Source organism: Sinohyriopsis cumingii, chromosome 1 (assembly GCF_028554795.1).
Source record: "Sinohyriopsis cumingii isolate HCF-2022 chromosome 1, ASM2855479v2, whole genome shotgun sequence".
NCBI classification, from domain to species: Eukaryota; Metazoa; Mollusca; class Bivalvia; order Unionida; family Unionidae; genus Sinohyriopsis; species Sinohyriopsis cumingii.
In genome coordinates, this window is record NC_142961.1 from 140,720,248 (window position 1) to 140,736,335 (window position 16,088).

The 16,088-nt window shown below is 36.8% G+C and overlaps 1 long non-coding RNA gene across 1 annotated transcript in view; it reads left to right on the top strand.

Moving 5' to 3' along the window:
• LOC149808019 (uncharacterized) overlaps positions 1-11,718 on the top strand; it is a 222,550-nt gene extending 210,832 nt beyond the window's left edge. The window contains exon 3 of the long non-coding RNA XR_016423877.1: positions 11,014-11,718. This is a non-coding gene — a long non-coding RNA (uncharacterized LOC149808019). The remainder of the gene's footprint in view (positions 1-11,013) is intronic.
• The last annotated feature ends 4,370 nt before the right edge of the window (positions 11,719-16,088 follow it).

Sequence of the window (16,088 nt, forward strand, 5' to 3'; positions counted from 1 at the left end):
ATACCTCGCGGAACTACGTTGTTTATCTGACAAAGTACGATGGGGCCAATTGATCAATGATCCTTGCTTTAGTAAAGATTAAACCCTTTTGAAGACTTCTCATAGTTAACTGAAACTTTAAACTTAGATAGTTTATCTCCTTAACGCTATTTGTCGTGGCTTGTCTAAGATAACGGGTAAGCTGAATTGTACATCATTTGTTAAACAGCAGGATTAAATTGCAGCCAATGAGAGAGAGAGAGAGAGAGAGAGAGAGAGAGAGAGAGAGAGAATCTGAAGCGTTAAGAACGAGAATGTGACGGAAATAATCTCAAGTATCAATTAGACAATAGTATCAGTTATTCTCTCTGCAAATGTTATATTTAGCTATTTTAATATTCTTTCAAACAGTAGCAACAACACGTAAAAGCAAGCATCACAAACAATAAAATCCCCATCGGGTACTTACCAACATGGTATCATTATCGTGACAACCACAATTCACCACTACCTCCTTTGTTATCACCATGTCATCATCTGAATCATCATAGACCTATAATTTATTTAGCCCATGGGGAAGGTTCAAAGTGCCCGGAATCAATGCTCTTTAGTGACACCCATACAGAGGCGCTTTTGGTGGCACCCCTATTTTTCAACAGAGAACAGTTTTTATGTCAGTAACCCACCTCCCCCATTCTAAAGATGTTTACGAAGAATTGCCCCGTAACACTAAGGTAATAATAATAATAATAATAATAATAATAATAATAATTTTAAAAAGCGTGTGTGTGATTTGGATTTTAAACGTAGCTTTAATAATTTTTAGGTCATATGGCTACGATGTCAGCATTCTGACAGTTTATAGCACTGGGACATCATGCCGCAGACATGTAGCATGATGTTCCACCCAGTCATATTATCCTGACACCAGACCGACCAGTCCTAACACTAACCTCTTAATGCTGAGCGCCAAGCGAGGCAGCTGTTAGTACCATTTTTGTAAGTCTTTGGTATGACTCGGTCGGGGTTCGAACCCGCGACCTCCCGCATCTGAGGCGGACGCTCTAACCATTAGGCCACGGGATAATAATAATAATAATAATAATAATAATAATGGCTTTATTTAAAGAAGAAGCTCATTTGGTTAGCTGGCCAATCTTCCATGAGGACTTTAAGGAAAAGGTTGAGTACAATGACAATTTCAGTTGCAAAAAAAAAAAAACAACAACAGAAACTCCAGATGGTGCTCCTTTTGCCTGGCACCCTGAGGCAATTGTTCCTCCCACCGCCACTCCTCGCGCAGCCACTCGTTTATCCCGAAGTATTTCATCATCATCGTTTTAGTTATTACTAGTATTTTAGCATAAATCAAAATCCATGCTGCTATTTTAATCTCGAATAATAATAATAATAATAATAATAATAATAATAATAATAAATAAATAAATAAATAAATAAATAATATCATCATCATCGGTATTAGCAGTAGAGTATGTGGCACCGTAGCGGACAAAAGCTGGCCCAGTCTCAAACTTGCAGTTGAAATTTCGATGTCGTATGTCGAGAAATCCAATATCACGTGCTGGATCAAATTGCATATCCTTAAAGTTCCATTTTCATAATCGAGATTTTAGATTTTATACGTTGAATTATATAGTGGTGGTTTAAAGTTATATTTCCTTAGTCGACGTTTTACAGTGTATACTTTGAATTACACAGCGGTGGTTGAAATTCCAATATCATATGTCGAGAATCCCTAATTCATATGTTGTATGCAACTGTTTATGATGAAAGTTCCATTTCATATGGCGAGTATTTAGATTTCATCTTTTGAATTTCACAGCAACGAGAAGCAGCCTCCTTGTTTACAAATAACACGGTCCGTTCACGAGAGCGACCTCTAGCGAAGAAATTCATAGTAAATCTCGACCCGTGAATGGTAACTTTCAAACTGTAAACGCATGAAATGTAATGGTGCCTCTTAATTGAATACACGAATGATGTGTCTCAATACTCGATATTATTTTGAATTGTTAAAGTGGACATTGTGTAATGCTACTTGTAACTCGAACACATCATTTCGCCATATAAAAAGAACAATTCTGACAAGCATAATCTAATGTCCAATCACCCCTGCGTAATTGAACAGATGCAATCTAAAAATTCAACATACGAAATGGAACTTTCAGCACAATCAATGGGATTCAACATGTTAAATTGAAACTCTCGACATATGACATTAAAATGTCAACAACCGCCGTGTAATTCAGAAGATACAATCTAAAAGCACATGGGCATAGAATTTCAACCAGTGTTGTGTAATTCAACAGATGAAATCTAAATACTCAACATGTGAAATGGAACTTTCAGCATAAGCTCGTTGAACCAATACGTAAATTAGAATTCTCGACGTATGACATTGCTATTTTTATCAACGCCGTGTAATTCAAACGACACAATCTAAAACTTCGGCATAGAAAATATAACATTCAACCTCTGCTGTTTAATTTAACAGATACAATCTAAAATCTCGACCAAGAAAATGGTACTTTAAGGACAAGCATTTATTTTACAAGTTAAATTGGTATTTTGGACATATGACATTAAAATTTCAAAGGCAGCATTCTGATTGGACCAGCTTTTGTCCTCTTCGGCGCTTCATAGTAGAATTGGTACTGTTATTGTGGTTGTCGTTGTAGTGGTTGCTTTTCTTTCATTGCTGTTGTAATTGTCCAAACCATGTTCAAGTGCATCAACATGTCTGTTGAATGTCTGTTCTTACCAAAATCTCAGTCACTCCTTCAGTGGGATAGCATAATAAATAAAGTATATTTGGAGGTAATGAAACTGATTCGATGCCCTGCTTCTTGGCAAATGTATTGTCTTCATTTCCAGTAAGGAAGGAAGTAGTCTTACGACGTATTAGAAGGAAAGATGTTTTGTAGGGTGTGCCACAATATTGAACATTTGTTTGTACAGCAGTCCATCTGTCAACACTTCTAATATTAGCAGTTTCTTTTCTTTCACAGCAAAAGGAACAGATTCATGTCAGACTACCGACCCATATCAGACTACTGACTCATATCCGACTACGGACCTATATGAGACTAATGACTCATGTCAAACTACTGACCCATATGAGACTACTGATTCATATCAGACTACGCGCCCATGAGACTAATGATTCATGTCAAACTACTGACCCATATGAGACTACTGATTCATATAAGACTACAGACCCATATCAGACTAACGACTCATGTCAAACTACTGACCCATATCAGACTAATGAATCATGTCAAACTACTGACCCACCGCTCCGGAGGCCTAGTGGTTAGGGCGTCCGCCTTGAATACGGGAATTCGTGGGTTTGATCCCCGGCCGAGTCCTACCAAAGAATTATAAAAAATAGTACTAGCAGCTGCCTCGCTTGGCGCTCAGCATTAAGAGGTTAGTGTTAGTACTGGTCGGCCTGGTGTCAGGATAATGTGACTGGGTGGGATATCATGCTATATGGCTGCGTCATGTTACCCCAGTGCTAGACATCGCTATCAACTGCCACATTGCCAGCATCGTAGCGATATGACTGAAAAATTGTTAAAGCTACTTCACAACCTCCTTAATTAATGTTACTTATCCGAATTCGACCAATCCAGTGGCCTAGTGGTTAGAGCGTCCGCCTCGGATGCAGGAGGTCGTGGATTCGAATCCCGGCCAAGTCATACCAAAGAATTATAAAAATGGTACAAAACTGCCTCGTATGGCGCTCAGCATTACGAGATTAGTATTAGGACTGGTCGGCCTGGTGTCAGGATAATGTGACTGGGTGGGACATCGTGCTACATGCCTGCGGCATGACGCCCCAGTGCTAGACATTACTATAAACTGCCACACTGCAGACATCGTAGCGATATGATTGAAAAATTGTTAAGGCTACGTTAAAAATCCAAATCACACACACACACACACACACACTACTGACCCATATCAGACAACTGATTCATATCAGACTACGGACCTATATCAGACTACTGACCCATATCAGACTACTGACTCATGTCAGACTAATAAGCCATATTAGATTACAGATTCATATCAGACCAATGACCCATATCAAACTATTGACCCATATCAGATTAGTGACCCATATCAGACTACTGACCCATATCAGACTAGTGACCCATATCAGATTAGTGACCCATATAAGGCTACTGACCCATATCAGGCTACTGACCCATATCAGACTACTGACCCATATCAGGCTACTGACCCATATCAGATTAGTGACCCATATCAGACTACTGACCCATATCAGGCTACTGACCATATCAGACTAGTGACCCATATCAGGCTGCTGACCCATATCAGGCTAGTGACCCATATCAGGCTACTGACCCATATCAGACTACTGACCCATATCAGGCTACTGACCCATATCAGATTAGTGACCCATATCAGACTACTGACCCATATCAGGCTACTGACCATATCAGACTAGTGACCCATATCAGGCTGCTGACCCATATCAGGCTAGTGACCCATATCAGGCTACTGACCGTATCAGACTTCTGACCCATATCAGGCTACTGACCATATCAGGCTAGTGACCCATATCAGGCTAGTGACCCATATCAGACTACTGACCCATATCAGGCTACTGACCATATCAGACTACTGACCCATATCAGGCTACTAACCCATATCAGCCTAGTGACCATATCAGACTACTGACCCATATCAGGCTACAGACCCATATCAGACTAGTGACCCATATCAGACTACTGACTCATATCAGATTACTGTGGTAAATTACATTCAAATGTTCAAATTTCTACTCATTAATTTTTCAGTGGAAAATCAATACAATAACGACAAAATGTTGATTTTGACCACTAGTGAGTGAGACCTGTCATTAAAAAAACTGTAATTTAGGAATGTAGTTTTTTCTCCATGGTTCTGGAATAAGTACTTTTGAGCACACGCATCATATGTCCTAACATTTTTAATGCATTAATATTCATTACCGTGACAATAATCGAGAAACAAATTGGCGGCAATTATTAATTGAGATCATAATATGTACACCCCAATCCTAATGAAGATCTTGGCAGTAGTACCACAGTAATCTGTCCATTATCACGCAGGTCACGTACGACTGAGAGAGACATCGGCAGTAGATGTGATCTCATTATACTAAAACAAATTCATGACATGGACCATGGTGCATTCTTATCGCTGTATCTTTACAATTGACCTATTGCCACTTGTCAATCACACTGATCAATTAACCAATCAGCGAGCGCAAATTAGACACACCGCCATTTTCCTCCGACAAGCTGTTTCTGGCAATAATGAATTGATTATGATAAATATTTACAAATTTTGTTATGATTTGTTGATTTATCGATCGATTTCGGTGAAAAGAAGTCAGTGGGACCATTGTAGTTCTGACAGTCAATATCCAGATCGTCTAAATGGAGGAATTAAATGTATTCCTTTCCCGAAACAGAGACGGAACTTCGATGGATAACGACTTATGGTCGCGTGTACGATCAGCTGAATATAGACATAATTGATGGCAATTGCATCGTGCTTTTGTTAAAAACATGTAGAAAAGCATGTCCCGTCGATAGCTTGAAGAAAAATAAAGAAATTGAAATTTAAAAATATACGTAAAATTTAGCCATTCTAGAATATGGGTGGAGAACCTCCTAACTTTCAGGCTTGGATAAAAATTATTTATTTTTGTATAGGAAGCACTGAACCCCAGGATGCATTATTTTAAAGTTGGAAAATTTACACTTTAATGTTGGCTTGTCCCAAAAATAATGATTTATCGTCTCGATCTTTGAAACACATGAGTGACGCTTTACTTTCTTGTTGGGCTGAAGGAGGGATGGGTACACAAAAATGTAATTAATAATAAAGAAATACAAAATAAAGGTTTCAAATAATTATCTTCCGATATATTAAGCATGAATTTACATGTTTACATCAACAGACATCATTTGATAAAAATTCCATCTAACGAACATAGTAGAACTTTAAAATTATTATGTACAACAGTATATTTCTTTGCTAAATACTGCATGTTTGTCCGACGTTAACAGCTCGTCAAGTCACGTGATTTGGAAGGCGGAGCGATCTATCGTCTCGCCTAAATTCAGTTGTCTTTATGGACTTCCTGTCTTACGGTTAATGATCTTCGGAGAATGATGGACTCTTAATATTTGCCTATTTGCGTTAGGTCATCATTTTGAACTTGCCAGATGCAAACTAACCGTCTCTTTATCAAGCTCATATGTTTTATGAATAGAGTGGGGACACTAAAATAAATTTAAAAAGTAATAAAATGAAATGAAAATACATGGACAAAAGGGCTTATCAAGGCACATAGACGTCAATCAGTGCATAAATGTATTGTTTTCTTTCGTTATTATTCCTTGATTTTCACATGCGTAAAGCTGTATAGGGTGAAAATTTCGGAGGCACATAAAGCTTAAACTTAACTTAAACACTATTCTAGTACAGAAAAAAAATCTTTATTTATACTGAAAGTCTGCTCTTTCGCCTACGCATAATCGATGCTCTTTCCATGAATTTTGTTCATTCATTATTTTTAAAGCCAACAGTAATTCTTAAACTCATGGCCGTTACAAGAGGAAATGTTCTTAAACAGTCACTCTTTAACCCGTTTGTGTATTATTGTCACGGACTCGAACCTGTAACGTATTAATCCGTTTATACTTGTCACAGCAATCTCCTATTTTTGTCTGTTCTACGTCTGTGCAAAACCTCGCATGTGTGACCAGTCTGATTGATCGAAACTCAAAAGTTGTTATATATTCGCTACATTTAATCTGCTTTTTGGGACCTTGGCAGTAGCTTACTGGTTAGAGTGCTGGAATCAAAAGGATGCTGATTCAGATGCAACCAATCAGTCTAGGTCAGCTACCGTTGTTTGTCCTTGGGCAAGACCCTTAAGTCAAATTGCCTCAGCACCAAATAACGCCTTGTGTTGCTGCGCAATGAATACTTCCGAGAGAGGGACTGGTATAAGGCGAAGTTGCTTGCATTTGCAACGTGCACATTGGAGAGAATGTTGGCATACTTTTATGTTCCTTTGATGTACTGTGAAATGTCTGCACATTCATTTACACACACTATGAACTATTTAAATCAGGCATGGTTGTTGCCATGTGCATAAAAAATGAATCTGAACTAGTCCAAAACACACTAGCGTTAGCGCTATTCAAATGGGGGCGGGGACGGATTTTGTCAGAGTACGCAATGCCTATTCTGAAAATGCCAAAAATTAATTAGAAAATATATAAATAGTAAAAACATTAGCAGCCTGCTATCATTCGACGTCATAGCGATATGATAGTGGTCTAGTGGTATAAAGCTGTCACCGTTACTGCCATCTCACCTCTGTCGGCGTGGGTTCGAGTCCCGGATTCGGAAAAAGTAGGTATGTTAGAAAGCTTGCCAGTAGCTTCTCGTGGGTCGGTGGTTCTTTCTGGGGTTTTCTCGGGTTCTTCCTCCAACATTAATACTGGCCGCCAGGTATAGCCTATCTTGTGCTGGAAAAAAAATGGAGATAAACACTGAGTTAAACAATCAAACCTTTCACAAAGTAAAAAAAGTCCAGAGCCTAACTAAATAAACAACAAACTGTTATTATGTAAAACTGTTATTATGTGTAATTCTTATTATGTATAACTGTTATTATGTATAACTGTTGTTAGGAATAGCTATTTATAATGTAATACGGAGCAAGCATTCACGTCTAGCAACATTAATCCCAAAGCCATAAAACTGTGAAACTCAAAGTCCAAAACCTTTATTCTTCTGTATGTTTGCTCCAAGTGAGGTCAGAATCAAAACATTTCGGAATTATATAAGCCCTTATCTCTACATGCATGTTTCTTGAATACGGGCCTGGTGTGTGCTCAGACAGTTTCTTGATTACGGGCCTGGTGTGTGCTCAGACAGTTTCTTGATTACGGGTCTGGTGTGTACTCAGACAGTTTCTTGATTACGGGCCACGTGTGTGCTCAGATAGTTTCTTGATTACGGGGCCTGGTGTGTACTCAGACAGTTTCTTGATTACGGGCCAGATGTGTGCTCAGATAGTTTCTTGATTACGGGCCTGTTGTGTGCTCAGACAGTTTCTTGATTACGGGCCTGGTGTGTGCTCAGACAGTTTCCTGATTACGGGCCTTGTGTGTGCTCAGACAGTTTCTTGATTACGGAGCCTGTTGTGTGCTCAGACAGTTTCTTGATTACGGGGCCTGGAGTGTGCTCAGACAGTTTCGTGTCTACATGGTCCACAGGGGTGTGTTCTTTGACCTGTTCTCTTTGACCTGTTCTCTTTATTATATACACTCAGCCGCTCTCTCGTGTCTTAGATCATCATCCAGTGTCTCACCAACTGTACACTGTCGACACCCAAATATACAAATTTAGCCACCCAACTAAAGTTGATGCTGCCATCCAAGGTAAAGAGAGGTGTATTTCTGATGTGAAGTAATGGATGGCATATAACAAGCTGCAGATGAATGATGATAAAACTGAGTCCATTTTGATCACAACACAAAGACTTTCTCATTCACATCCTTTACCTCAAACAATAAATATCGCCAACACCAACACCAACATTAAGTTCACACAGTCAGTACGAAACCTAGATGTTACTCTGGACAGTACTCTCACATTGCACCAACATGTCATGAACATATGCAAGGCTGCATATCTTGAGCTGAGACGCATCAGCTCAATTCACAAATATCATTCAGTTGATGCCACCAAAACACTTGTGTATTCATTAGTACTTTCAAGGCTGAATTGTTGTAACTCAGTTATGTCTGGTTCAGCTCAATATTTGCTCCAGAAACTTCAAAAAGTTCAAAACAATTCTGCTCGGATCATACTTAGAGTACCAGGATCAGAGCACCCCTCCCCGCTGTTCTGTACCCTACACTGGCTATCCATTCGATCCAGAATAAAACACAAAATTTGTTATCTGTGCAACGTTTCACTGACGGACTCCAGTCCAGCATACCTATCCAACCTCACCCATGTGTACACACTAGCAAGATACTTAACGCTTCTCTTCTGACAATCGTATGCTCATTATTCCCACTATGAAATCAAAGTCATATGGACAGCGTTCTTTTGCATACCAGGGCCCAGCAACGTGGAATGAATTGCCCACTGAACTTAGACACAAAAACACACTTATTTCGACTGCAAGAAGAAATTTAAAGACATAATACTGTTTCCTACCTTAAATATTTTCAGCATGTTTCTTTTTTATTTTTCTAAGTTCATGGTGTTTATTTTTTGTAATCATATCATTATATATTTTTTATGTTATAGGTGTTGTCTAATGTTTTAAAGTGCTTATAGCTTCTAGAGATTAGGCGCTATACAAAGTCCTCATTATTATTATTATTATTATTATGGTCTGATGTGTGCTCAGACAGTTTCGCGATTACGGGGATTGGTGTGTGATCAGTTCTTGACTTTATACCTGGTGTGTGATCAAATTCGTAACTACGGGGCCTGGTGTGTGATCAATTTCGAGATTACAGGGCCTGGTGTTTGATCAGTTTCGTCACTACTGGGCCTGTTGTGTGATCAGTTTCATGACTACAGGGCCTGGTGTGTGGTCAGAATAATGACTACATGACCTGGTGTGTGGTCAGTTGAATGACTACAGGGCCTGGTGTGTGATCAGTTTCATGACTACAGGGCCTGGTGTGTGGTCAGATTAATGACTACATGACCTGGTGTGTGGTCAGTTGAATGATTACAGGGCCTGCTGTGTGATCAGTTTCGTGAATACAGGGCTTGATGTGTGGTCAATTTCGTGACTGCATGGTCTGGTGGGTGGTCAGTCTCATGACTAAAGAGAGTGAGGTCTGGTCAATCGTCAAGGATAAAGACACTATGAGGAGTTAAATAATTTTTATAGAAATGGTGTAATTCAGTTACGTGTGACCTCGTTGCATAATTAAATAGCTAGAAGAAGAAAAAGAAAAAAAAAATAGTGTAATAGGGACATTACTGTATATCATACACAATATTCTACTCTCTATGACTTGAACATTTTTACATGCAATTTCATTAAACTTTCACAGTATAGGAGATTATATATATATATATATATATATATATATATATATATATATATATATATATATATATATATATATATATATATATATATATATATATATATATATATATATATATATATATGTGTGTGTGTGTGTGTGTGTGTGTATGTGTATGTGTGTGTGTGTGTGTGTGTGTGTGTATTAATGACTAGGCGGAGCACTCCATTTTTCTGATGGTTCAATTCGAGTTCAGACTATCAGAGTCGCTTTTTCTACCTCTTGACAAGAGAGTCAATCGCGATAGACTATATGAAATTAATAATGCGACATTAATCTTGTGCTTGAATGTCGGCACATTTTTCAACAGGTTGGTACTAAATAAATGGACCTGTTTACAATTCTGCTCACCTTTGGTAGTCAGGGTTGAATGCTCAGTTAACTATGTGGTGTGATTTCGATCTTATTTATGCGGCTATAAACATTTCAAGTGATACTCACACAGATTAATGTATACATTCATGAATAATGAACGTATCTCCACACACAGTCACAATCAATACTTATAGCGTAGGATGGTCCTATCTTTGAAAACGTAGACTGTTTGCAAAAGCTAGTTAAATGTAATAGCATTTCCAGACAGGGAAGCAAACATTTTTCAAAATCTGCAGAATCGCTCAGCAATTGACTTGAAGTAAAACTCAAAGTTTTTGTCTGTTTTCCTCCCACGTTCATTAAATTGACAACAACAAAAAATGAAGAAACTCCAATTAATTTTTATCCAACATTTTTGTGTTTGAGAAAACATTTGATCTAAAATGGCGAAAAGATGGCCAAGATCTATGTCTAAAGTTTACGTGAAATTCGTTATCTCCATGTTGTTTATTATTTTCCTATTTAAATGATTTTGCAGGAAAACAGACTACTGTTGCAAGGGAACAATTGAGCTGGGACTGTCGATGTACATTCTTTGAAGTCAAGAGGAACAAATTTGAGTCAGTGATTTTAAGGGGCTTGGATTGCCTAACTGACCATCGAAGATGTGTGGCTCTTCCGATTTCGTTAGCCTATTCTGTTACAATGTGTTGCCATTTGCTGGTGAACTTTGTTATGTTTATTTAATTTGCATTGTTTGTTACTTTTTTAAAATTCATTATATGGATAATTGTATCTTGGATTTGACCTTGTTCAAAATAACGTTCATTTTCTACCTGACCTGAATCATTGATTGTGGTTTTGTAAACAATGTGTTTATCTCGGTTTGAGTCCAGAATTCTCCGTGAAATGCCGGGTCTAGCTGATGTTTACCACATTTTATATTATAATTTTAGTAGCAGACTATCAAATTATAACTAAGAGTGTATCTTGTAAACGTTTGGAACCTTCCAGAATTAAATTTTGCATTAGGAATTTTTAAAAAAAATAGAAATTGGTAATTGTGATCTGAGGTTAAGCAGAAGACTGTATAATCTTGTTTTTCTAGAAATTATTCATTCGTAGGATCTGAGCATTTGTCCAGTGCTTCGTCTTGGATGTAATTTATTTCTTCAAATTATTTAATTCAAATATTTTTCTTTGGAAATACAAAGTGCTCGAAAATAAAATTCTTGGAAACAGAGACTTGAATTTATAGAGACATTCAAATAAGAATATATTCTTGGATTGTATTATTGTGATTCAACAAAAGACTGTTCGCACATCACTACGACGCAGGTCATCACAGGCACATCAACACTCCAGCGTTGGATTTATTTTGGAATACCACTAAAGTTTATTCAAAACTGTATTAATAAGGGTCTATGCTAGAAATTCTCTCTATTATTTGGATTTTAATTCGCAATACCGTTCGCAAGTTCGTTTTTACAATTTTCACTTTGTGTTCTAGAAAGATCAATATATTGTTTAGTTTTACAAAACTTGTTGGTTTTCGCTCTTTTCTATAACTTAGTTTAAGACCATAGAGACTTAATAAATTGCCAATTTGTATAATGCTTAAGACAGGGATATTAAATTATTAATTTAAGAAAATTTGTATTTTTATTTATAGAAATTGAGGTTCAAATTTGCTATATAATTCAACTAAAAAGCCGTCAGTTGTATAGACGTTTATGATGCGTGCACATAATTCGGTCTTATCAGCAGCTGCTGCTGACAGGTACCTGAGCCAATTCTTAAATCTTGCAGACATGTTTTTGAAGTGACGGTAGACACAGTTGTTAGCTGCAAGACCTGAAACTTCGTTTTTTCACGGGTTCTTTCCTTACTATTGGCACTTACAATTGTCATTGATTGGCCATATATGGTCAGCAATATTTTAAAATTCTCATAGTTCCGTCACTTGAAATGCCTTCTGTTGACACTGTTTGGGGGTGGCGTGAGTTTAGTTTTTAAATGATGTTTTTTTTATTATCGACATTATTTTAGCTGTAAAAATTGATTTTGTTAACATTACTGTGTCCTTGAATAAGAAAGCATAAAAACATGTATGTTTGGTTGACCATTACATAAACATACAAGATCGGTTTGTTATGTATATTTAATTTATATTGTTTATTAGTTTTTTCCTCATTTTTATATGCTGTGATTATAGTAATTTGGACTTGACCTTGTCCAAATCAAGTTCATTGTGTACCCGACCAGTAACCTTCATTTTTGGTCAGCAAATAATACAGAGCAAATATTTTTTCTAAGAGTGTGGGTTAAATATTAGGATCATTATCAATAAAGGTAAACATTTATTTGGTTCTGGGTCTGGGACACTGGTATTGCCCATGGACTAACATTTTGTACCTGATGTTTACCATATTCTTTATTATAATTTTAATAACAGATGTTATCTGTTACAACTTAGAATTTTAAAGAAATGAACTTTGGACCTGGCTGTTCTTTTGCGTCTTATTATTTTTTACATAATCTTGTTTACTTTAGTAATTTTCCACCATTCCTGCTATAACATCTTTGTGCAAAAGCAGTCATATTGTTGTGTCCAGTATTCCATTTGGGTGGAATTATTTATTCAGATTATTATTCTCTGGAATTGCAAAGCATTCAATAATATTCTTTAACAGAAACAATTTGGAATTATATTGAATTCAGACAAAGGCATCTTGGATTATATTCTAGTGATGATTTGGAAGACTGTTAGTACATCATCACACTTCAGGCCACTGGAACATGAGCACATTCAAGACTACAGGTACGTCAACGCCTTCAGTGCTTGATCTTATTTCGAACACCACTGGAATTTTACCAGATTTGTTGGTTTTCGCTCTTTTTTATTACTTAATACGGAGGACTTTATAAACGTTCTAGCTGTACGGATAGTAACCGAGCTAGACGGCAAAGAAGGCACAGCTTATATAGATAGACATATAAATCGATGGACGGACAGACAGACAGACAGACAGACAGACAGACAGACAGACAGACAGACAGATAGATAGATAGATAGATAGATAGATAGATAGATAGATAGATAGATTTGTATTTTACTGGAAAATTATGTTTTGTGTATTTTGTTTCCTTTTAAGAATATAACTTGGTTGTTTTTGACCACATTTTCTGATAAACATTAAAACTGAAAAACCAGTGTATATCTGCAAAAGCTTCGAGACTATTTCGTTTTACCAGCAACAAAGCAAATAAACCCGCAGGTGTGGTCGCCTTGTCTTGGCTAGTTCAGAAAAGTCAATTACATATAAAATCCGAAGTATGCGGGAAATTACCTTTGCCCCAGCTTCTGATAAATTGACCTGTCTTCTTGTTTTGTCTGCCTGTCTACCTCTCCATTCATAGCCGTAATTTTCAAACCTGATAGACTCGTCACTAAAGTAGTAAAACCTTTCAGATGTTGCACTTTGTTCGTGAAACAGTCATTGAAAATGACTAGTAGCTTGACTGTGGGGATAGGACATTGGGATGAAAATGGGATGAAAATGGTTTAGGACTGAATATGAATATATTAGAAATGCGTCTACATTGATTGTGTACCTGCGGATGTGTGTGTGTGTGTGTGTGTGTGTGTGTTTTCTCTTCCCAATTTATTTTATGTGCCAACAACGAAATCTGATTTGTGCCCCATATAGTAGCCACAGGGATAGACAGCAAAAGTTCAAATATATTTTCCAGCTAAACCAATTAGCCGTCTCATTTTTTAATAAAAAATGTTCTCTCATCAAAACAGCAAAACTCTACTTTGGATTTCAAGTTGCTTATTAGAACAAAGATTTTGTTTCCTTTTATGCATCCTGTCACTTGCTATGAAACAACAACAACGACACAATCACACACACACACACACACACACACACATATGTGTGTGTGTGTGTGATTGTGTCGTTGTTATATATATATATATATATATATATATATATATATATATATATATATATATATATATATATATATATATATATATATATAATATATATATATATATATATATATATATATATATATATATATATATATATATATATATATATATATATATATATATAAAGAGAGAGCACACGGAACGGAGGAAAGTGCTATCCCTGGATTCGTTTAGGGAAATGCTTGATTATAGTAGTCAGAATTAATATTTAATACATATAATACTATCATACAGGTCAGAGAATTTTAATTCATACTCTACGGAGATTCGAACAACAGCTGCCGTTTCCAGTTTTTATCCAATCAGAAGTCTCTTTCTTTGGAACTATATTCTCCTTAGCCGAGAGCGAAATAGTTCCGTGTTGTACAGTGTACTATATGCATGCATATACTGACATCATGATGCTGGCGTTTGAGTTATGGCTTTGATTACGTCACCAATTATTTAAGTGTCCAGATAACATTATTTTGGTTATTGTTGAAATATTATTTCGAAATTTACCGCTCTTTTTGACGCAACAAATATATATTATTTAAACAATGATACATGTGCGACAATTAGATAGACTGTTTTCAAGGTTAGAGTATGCTAATGCATTTTCTTCAAGATTAAGAAAGGGTCTGCCCCTGCCCCTGACTTGCCCCTGTCCCGTTCTTAATCTGGAGGAATATGGTTATATCGGGATCATCCATGGTTTGCTAGGGAGAAGAGGTTTTTGAACTTGAAAGCGAAGACAATGATCCGTTCTTGAGATGAATGTAGAAATCAGAGACGAGGTGCTGCTGTGTGCTTTATTCAAATAATTACGTGACGTTTAAACGCATCTTCGATTTGATACTTACTTGCTTGAGTTTGATTACACCTGCCGTGTCTGCTTTAAGTTTATTGATCAACTCACCAAACAAACATATCTTCCTTTGCCACCTGTATTCAAATTAGGCAATTATCTACTTATCCCTAGTAATTATTACCTTGAGAAAATGATTAGGGAACCATTATAATTCCGAAATGTAAATATGTCTCACCTGTGTTAAGACGATATATAGTGTTTGATAGGTAATTTCATAACTTGTTAAATCAAGATAATTAGCTACCGTTCATTTAAATTGCTTTACATTATTTCTGCAACACGTGAAGCTGTAAATAATTCCCTGAATTACCTTTTTCCTCCCAGTAGCAATCCTACGTAACGTATCGTTGGTGTCTCCGCCTGTTCGTGTGCCAGGCACCGTGACCTGTACGATTCCTTTGTATATTTTCGTATCTACCATGAATTTAACGCCTGAAAACGTTTCAACAATAACTGGTGGTATTGGGTGAACCCTGGGCTAAATACACATTTCACGAACACCTGTCGTTTTTGATACATCAAATAGATATATATTTTTGTAGGCACCTGTATTAAAATGAAGTAACTATGCACTTATCCGAAGTACAAATTACGTGGCGAAACTGATTAGGGAACCTTTATAAGTCCCCAATTGAGTCATGAAGTGATAGCTTAAGGATCTTCATGCGTGCGCATTTTTCTAAATATATGGCATGGGACTGAATGCACTCAGTTACGTGATAATCATAGAGCCAGCAATGTCTTAGTGTTTACTAATATGGTG